Below are 9,077 nucleotides of genomic sequence, written 5' to 3'. Positions count from 1 at the left end.
ATTACATTTATAGATAAGGAAATGAGATCAAAAAGAATAAGCAACACAGCTGCTCATATGGGGAAACAGATTTAAACCAGATCTAACTTCAAAACTTGAACTCTATCCACATCATTCAGCCTCCAAAGGTTTCTCTAAGGAAAAATATTTTGTAAAAGTTCAAACATCGTGTATATGTTTAAGACTTCTGTTGCATTAATATTTAAAATTATGTCTCATCTACTTCCCTATAGAAAGTGAGGGACTAAGTTCAATTATTTTGTAAAAACTGCAGAAATAAAACTGCGTATCATTTCAGTTGGTGGAGGAGGAACAGCCACTGAGCGTATATACGTGTGTGTCCCGGTTACTGATGCGTCCATGCTTTGAATACATTTCCTGGCCTCTCTCTCCGACAGTCAGGACAACCAGGCAGCAAAGGTCATTCTTCAGGAAGCAGACCATCACTCTGAGTCATATCTATCCTCGAGTTCCAGCTCCCTTTCCTGTAGCCACAGAGTGTTTATGCTAGAAAGAAAAGATGATCTTTATGTTTTCTCTCCTCTGAATTCATTTTGAAAGGAGGTATGGCAGAGAACACAGGGGACTCATCCAAATCCTATGGCTACATTTGCATCCTGGGTCCATTCCAGAAACCCAAGTGTTGGGAGATTGAGGAGGTGCAAAGCAAGGAAGGAAACAGACATGTCTGGTCCTCTGTAAACAGGCTTTTCAGCACCATGTTCAATCTCCTCCCTGCAATCCACTCCCCTGCCCTAAGTAGAAGACAGTCCTTATTTGCACAAACTAGGCATAAAATTGCTGGCTTTGCACTTTCTTTCTACAGCGTGACCCTCAGGACATACAGACTTTGCAGGGCCCTCTGTACAGCAGACACAGAGGCTGAGCATGCAGGCATCTGGCACATCATGACGTCTACAGCCTTTCAAGTGTCCAGAATACTTGCTCTCCCGCCCCTGTCAGCAACATTTTCTTTGGAAGGCCAAGTCATTTATCCCACTTCCAAGATACCACATATGACCTATGAGTATTCTTTCCTGAGAGCAGATTTTGATGGGAAAGAGAAAATGAGGACAACATGAGGATGGAAAAAGACAGCCTGGTGGCTTGAAGATGAACTTTCTTACCTTAACAAGTTTTTCTTACGGATTAACCTAAATAAGAGTTTTTCACACACTTCACACAGCTCCTCTAAAGGAACAAAAATTTTGATGGCTTAAGAAAGAGGCAGAAAAAGGAGGGGGGAGATTTTCAAAGTACAGAACACATGAGGGTGGCGGAGGTAAAGGAAGCAAATGAGACGAGAGAAATGGCAACTGACAGCAGAAAAGAAGAAACTTCTGGAAGGCAAGAGAATTGAAAGGATGCCTAAGGTGTCTCCATCTGCCTGCTGCACAGCAGCTCCTAGACCAGGCGCTGAATCACAGGGCACATCTGGTGTGTGCCACCTAAGCCCAAGAGGCAGCTGTTTGAAGGCAGAGTGAACAGAACTTGAATGTGGCACACAAGGCCCCCCTGGTGCTGACCAGAGTTAGTGCTGGGACAAGAAATCAATGGGTCAGGTCCAGAGACCCATTCACCCACACTATACCATTGCAGTAGAAATGCTATAAACATCTTGAGAAGTCAAAATTTAAATCCAGCCTTCCAGTTCATTGCTAAAATGTATTTGTCATGATGAAAAGATAGAACATATTTTATTTGACATCTTGCAGCCAGACTTACAACTTTCAAGAATTGGACACAGGCTATATGGGCTTCCATTTGTACTCATACCCTGGGCCCAAGTTTAAGCGTGGGCCTACTGGGCTTCACTAAAATCTCTTCACTCAAGTAGGAGAACACTAGAGTCAAAGGCAGGATGGGAGTAGGGGGCTGTCTAGGTTCCATCACCAGCAATCTGTGTGCCCTGGGACCAGCCATGTGAACTTTCTTAAAGCTATGGGACTAGAAATCCCATTAAGTTTGAACACTCAGTGAATGAGGAAATATAGGTCTTGATTCACCAACAGAGAGAATGGAGCAGGCAAGGGTTTGGCCAACATTAAGTTACCACCTAAATTAATCCAGAAAGAATTTCAATATCCTGCTTTTGTGCTGTATGTTTTCCACTGAAAGAACTATTTTGAACAGAGGCCTGAATAATAAGAAGGAAATGCTCCACAGACCCATAACCAGGGAAATTCTTGCACTCCGGGCCCCACATGATCACATTTTTCTGTGATTAGTACAAGGTTTCTCAGATAGGTGTTGTTTGCATTATAGAAATGGTTCCAAAATCAATAAGAAGTGTTATACCTTATCTCTCTCCAGAAGGAAAAAACAATAAAGCATGGTGTAAACCATGGCTGGCAGGCTGAGAAATGCATACATGCATGTCTACTACAAAACGACCACAGCCTGGAGGCAGCATTTATCTAACCTTACTTTAGAAGCCAGTTCTTCCAGAGGAATCATCCCAAAGAAACTGCATTACAGAAAAGTAAGACTAAGAAATAGTTTTGTTTCCCTTGCCACCTGCTTCCACCCCAAATAGGAAATGACATCAGGAAGCTAAGACCCCATTAAAATTTGAGGGAGTTTATGGTTTCCATAAGAGAAAAAACTTGATTCTATTTGAGTTATAAATCTCTCGCTTTTCAACTGGATGAAGTTGCATAGAACAAAATACGTCAGGGAAGCAGCAGCCTAGAGTGTAGACATAAGTCATATCAAATGAGAATAAAGGATAACCAGTCAGGTGGCAACAACATGTAGGTTGATGTAGCAGTCAGTAGAAATCAAAGAAAGATAACTCATTGCAATAGGAGTGGTCTAAACTATGATGATGGCATTGGGAACAGAAGGATGGGATGTGGGTGTGAGAGGAATAGATTTAATGTTGTATTTGGGGAAGAAACTCAAAATATTATAAAACATTGACCTTGAGTGAGCAGACGAATGATGCCACCAACAGAAATGGATGAGCCTGAGAAGAATCAGGAGGAATTCAAGTTTAGACATAAATTTAAGATGCAATGGCCAGGCGCAGTGGCTCACACCTGTAATCCTAGCACTCCGGGAGGCTGAGGTGGGTGGATCATTTGAGCTCAGGAGTTCAAGACCAGCCTGAGCAAGAGCAAGACTCTATCTCTACTAAAAATAGAAAGAAATTAATTAGCCAACTAAAAATATATAGAAAAATTAGCCAGGCATGGTGGTGCATGCCTGTAGTCCCAGCTACTTGGGAGGCTGAGGCAAAAGGATTGCTTAAGCCCAGGAGTTTGAGGTTGCTGTTAGCTAGACTGATGCCACGGCACTCTAGCCTGGGCAAGAGAGTGAGGCTCTGTCCAAAAAAAAAAAAAAAAAAAATGCCTTGCAGTGGAGCAGTCAAGTAGGCATCTGAAAATTCAAGGGTGAAGCCAAGAAAAGAGCACATAGTTTGGATTGGGAGTCATTCAAAATTGAGGTTGGAGACAAAGCCACAAAAGCAACTGTATAATAAGAGGGAAAGGTGAGTAGAGCTTAAGGACCCTGACTTGTATGGAGAGGAAGAAGAAAAGGGAGCCAGAGAAGACAAAAGAGGAAATGGTATCTGGAGAGCTAGAAAGAGAACCAAAACAGGAGAGTTAAGGAGAAGAGAATTTCAAGAAGAGTGCAGCCAAGTTTAGGTTAAAGGAGAAAGAAATCCGAGAAAACATGGGGATCTTAGTAACCTTTAGAGAGGACAATTTAGAGGGAAGATCAGGGCTAATGCCAGGTTGACAAGATGAGGATAAGAGCAGAGGCATTAGAAATAGCAAGTGCACATTACTCTTTGGAGAAGTTTGGCATAAAAGGGATGTTAGCAGAGGGATCCACAGCAGGAGATACATAGCAGATTTTATGGAGAAGGGAAAGCCAACCAAGTATTAAGCATACACCAGAGGAGGCATTCTCATTCTTACCCCAGGAATGCCAGAATGAGTGGGTTATCCCACAGCCACTGGGCAAGTGCCAAATGACCCCAGAGATGGTCTAGTCCACTTGCCTGCTATCAGTGCTGATTAGACTTGAGCGTCTAGAATGTGCCTGGATTTTCTCAGAGAAAGGAGCAATAGAAACACAAGACATTGAGATAAGCAATACATGCATATGAAACAAAAGTTGGCCAAGTGAGTCCAAAGGTAAAGGTTGATCTTAATGGGAAATGACTCAAATGTCCCCATGGACCTATTGAAATAAGGTTTTCACAGACTTGAGTACAATAGGCTATCAACATAAGTTTGAGACACAGGAAAACGAATTATGACCACAGCTCTGCCATTCCCTTTGGGTGACCCAAGACAAGCTCCTCAAATTCTGAGTTTTTTGTTGTTTGGGGGGGAGGGTTAGTTTTTTGGTTTTGTTTTTGTTTTTTTTAGTGAGTTTTCATTTTCTTAACTGATAAAAGAAATATCTCCCTGACCTATCACACTGGGTATTGGGAGATTAAGATACTTTATAAATTACAGAGGTCTCTACAAATGTATATTTTGCTTCCTTCCGGGTACCACTGAGACAAAAAACATTATATTCTTAATGGTCTCATAAGCTTGAAACATAAGTTTTAAACCCTCAGTATCATGAAAAAGTTGCATCAAACTTGCACTGAAGTCTACTTTCTGAAACCTTGGGGTAGGGGAGGGAATATAGAAGCAAGCTGGTGGCTCCTGTTCTCTCTACTCTTCAGACTGGCAATGCAGTTTTAGATTAAACATTTTTCTAAGTACTTCTCTCAAAGTCTCAGCAAAAGTAAAGCACATAAGGGTTCTTCCCACTGATCATGGGACTTTAAAATTCTCAAAGTTTTGTTTCAAACAGTTTGACAAAAGGATTTTTCATCTCATATGTTATGTGGGTAGCAAATTAACTAACGGACTAATTCAATCAAGCTGTTGTATTTTATGAGTTCATTTAAATTTCCTGACTGAATTATAGCTTCTGAATTCAGTTTTTTCCCATTTAAATTTCAGTGTTATAATACATTTCCATAGGAAAAAAATCTGGTCTTTTTATGGGGTATTTGGTATCTAAAAATAGAAAAATTAATAATTTTGTTAAGTTCAAAGAATTGGCAGTGTTTGTTCCTACAAAAGGAGAAAGAGAAATTAGACAGGGTTCAGGTCTGACTAAATACCTAGATGTAAATACTAAAATCATTGATTCTAAAAATTTAAAGAATAATTAAGATTGAAAAAAAATAAAGATTTTTTTCTTTAAATATAAGAAGGGCCTTATTCAAAATGGAATCCCAGGGATATACTGGTTTTGCTAAGGACCAAATACATGGCTCAGCATTTTGCCAGTGTCAAGAATATGGTAGGTTTTCAATGAATATATGTCAAATAAGAACTTTTTTTTTAAAACGGACCTAAATTACACCAGAAGGAGCTGAAGTTATATATGAAGGATAATTCTCTCAGTGGAACAGCATAGCTCCTACAAGGGGAAGTGAATTTTCCAGACATGGTGTCCAAGCACCTCATAGGCAAGCTAAATAGGCTGCCTACAGCTGAAGGCTGTAGTCTTCAGTTTTTAAAATGGTTTATTTGCAATAGCCCTTCAATTTCAGATACTAGAAATTGGAATACAGAATCCCAGACAGGTTGTCTAGAGATATTTCATCTTTAGGCAGAACTGAAACCCTGGAAAGGTACAGAAATTGGGCCAGAAGGATATTCTTCTTCCCACAGAGAATTCGTTGGTTCATAAACCTACCTATTTAGCTGACTTGGAATGCTTTGAACAAATAGAAAATACAGTGCCTTCAAAATTCAAACTTTAATAACATCATCAGGCTTAGTAGAAGACTCTATTCGCTTCACTAGAAAGAGAAAGGGTTATAAATTTTCTGTATTTAACTTTGTCTATGACATACCTCAGCTAGCTCTCAGATGCATTTATTGGATATCTATTATGTGTTAATTGCTTTCATATTATCCTCACAGTAACCCTGCAGAATTCAGAAATGCAGGTCATTTACTCCAGAACATTTAAGTATTAACTGGCAGAATCTGGATTTATATCCAAATATGCCTGGCTCAAGGTTTATTTTAAGCATCTCTTTATTAGTATGGCTATTTCTGCATTACAAAAAAATCATAAGGTAGTTTGCTGTCACCTCCTCCTGCTCCCTCCGTGTGAAAAGAGAACACTGCACGCCAAGGGATTCCCTGGGTCCGTGAGCAACGGAGGCAGCCCTCTGTGAGCTGGCCTGTGACCCCAGTGACCCATACGGCAAAGCCCCCTATGTCATAGACACAAAGAAGGAAGGCCTCCTCCCTTGATCAAAGTGTGGTTCTAAGGGTCCCTGCCTCCTTACCTGCTCATTTTCTCCCCCAAACTTTGTTTATCTCCAGCCACAAGAAAAGCTAATGTTTCCATTGGGACCTTACTAGAATGACCTCACAATTGTGTCTGCTGAGTCTGGCTCCATTTACTGCCTAATATTCCACCTTTGTCCATATGCCCAGAGGCCTCGGCAAGAGGAGGTTTTTACAAGTCTAATAAATAATTATATGCAATATTTATTGCAGTCCATTCCTATTACATCAGTTCCCATTAAAACCAACAGAATAGAAATGCTGGTTCTTTCCCCAGAGCACTGCATCACATGCTATAATGTAATTCCTTATTAGGCAAAATAGGCAAATGGATTTGGGCTTTTTTAAAGCCCCTTCCCCCCACACACACACTCAAAGAATGCCTTTCTGATGTAAAAACTCTTTGAAGATTTCTTTACTACTTGCTAGTTATGAGCGCCTCTCCTGTTGTAGGTTTGAGCCAAGGCTAATAATGCTGAAATAGCAAAGCAAAATACCTTCCAGTGAAGTACATCATCTTTCCAGTCGCAGTTGGGAAGCTCACATGGGAACATTTGCCTTGGAGATCTTTCTGTCTGATTTCACAAGGTGAAGCTTCTCATTTGCCCCTGGATCAGCTTCTGTCTTCAAAGTAATCTCTATTCAGTTCAAAATATACTTGCTGTATGCCTTCTGTTGTCCATTTTTATGACAGAAGTTGCTTAAGAAAATGTGAAAACAAATCATTGGCTAATAAATGTCTTATATTGTGCTTTCTGGTTTATAGATCATTTTCACAAACATTACCTTATTTAATTTCTGTATTATCCTGCAAAAAAAAATCAGTGAGGTAAACATTATAATGATTTTCCAGATAAGGAAACTGAGGCTTAAAGAATTCCAATTCTGTGCCCAAGATCACATGCCTCCATGAAGGGTCAAATCCAGTTATTGATAGAAACTTCCAGCTTTCCCTCATATGTCCTCTCCCTTTCTTCTTTTAGCAACAGAACCCTCAACTTTTAGCTGGGCATATGACCACCCAGCAGAAAAGACTACATTTCCCAGATACCCCACGTAGCTAAGTGTGACCACACCACTGAGTTTTACCCCTTTCTCCTTATCGCTAGATGTGGCCATTGACAGGTGCAGGAACAGCCATCTCAGATGACAAGGTGACCACAGACATCTTGCATAGCAGAGCAACAAGGAGCTTGGGTACCTGCAGACTTTATGGCATAAAGCGACCATACCACCTGGACTGCCCATATCCTGACATTAATATGAGAAAAAAATACAAGAGAGAGATGAAACAGAAAACCCACACCTTGTTTAGACTACTATTATTTTGATTTTACTATTACTAGCAATTGAACCTAAAGTTAGCTGATATGTTAAGTCTTAACTGATAAGTAGTTTGACTCCTTCCCTACCACATGATGAAGATGAATGACTGGAGAAAGAAATAATCAGACTAGACTGGATGGATTTTTTTTCAAATGCCCTAGAACAACAGTTGAGATGGGGAAACTAGGAGACTTCTGTAGGGCTTGGCATTGCCATTTGATCAATTAATTTATACATAAACTCATTTTTCTATCTTAGTATTCTTGGGTGGAGATGCAACTATATTAACATCAACTAAACTTTCCAACCTCTTAAATATCAACCTTTGCCAAGTAGCAATGCCAGTAGAGAGAAATCATGGAGGTGAGAGGCTGTGCCTTGGAGGTTGTGCCATCTCCCAAACACCAGAAGCCTACATCTGATACCAAATGATCTGAGACTCGAGACTGCCTCTGAGACCAAGACACAGGGTGTGGTCCTCCCGTGCATTGGTGCAGCCTGCGAAGCGATCCCATTGTTGTCTATCCGCAGTCTGGGCTGGGCGTCTGCCTGCCAAATCCCAGCAGGCACTGATGGACATCGGCTGAGCAAGACCACCCCAACAGGCCTGAGCTGGAGAACATGCCCCAAAAAGCCAAATCCCAAGACACAGCCCACTCTGAGACTAAGCCTCTGCACCAAAGAGCTGTGGGAAAGTTGGCGAAGAACTGAGAACTCCAGATGGGAAGCCCAAGAAGGGCGCAGACACTTCTCCACACTTGTCAAAACCCTCCAAACCACAGTCCATGGTAGCCACATAGCCAGCTGCAAACTTTAACCACGAAACCCAGGCTTCTGAAGGAGCCTGCTTAGACAGAGCTGCAAACCCTTGTCACTACCCAGTCCCTTGGTCCTTCACTGCTCAGATGGGGGAGGGCTTAGAGAGGGTGAAGGACTTGCGTGCAGTCATACAGATTGTTAGAGGCAGTGCTGGGACGGACAGCCAAGGCTCAGCCCCATGCCCCCACCATCCCCTCCTCCCCAACCCCCAATCCCTCAGCGTCAGAGTAGTAAAGGTTTGATGAGATCACGTGAACTCACTCCTCAGTGTCTCCATCCCATGCAGCTCGAATGAGCAAAAGGTGAGGGGACAACCATCACCTTGCATGGAGCACGGCTCCCTGTGCCGGGCAGAGCTCGCCCCATCCAGCCCCCGTCTGGGAATTTAGTCAACATTCTCCCAGCCATTCTGATTCCTTGGGTGTGCTAAAGGCACTTTCTGCACGTTCCCAAAAGACTTTGTGCCTGCCACTGTCTTAACTTTTATTATGTTGTGTTAAGATGATGTATTTGTTGAAGTGTCTTGCTCATTAAAATTTAAACTCTGTGAGAGCTAGCCCCTCTGATCCTATAGATCTGTACTGCCTAAGTGTTTTACACATATCATAT

This window comes from Microcebus murinus, chromosome 11, assembly GCF_040939455.1.
Source record: "Microcebus murinus isolate Inina chromosome 11, M.murinus_Inina_mat1.0, whole genome shotgun sequence".
Lineage (NCBI taxonomy): Eukaryota > Metazoa > Chordata > Mammalia > Primates > Cheirogaleidae > Microcebus > Microcebus murinus.
This window is presented reverse-complemented; position numbering follows the sequence as displayed.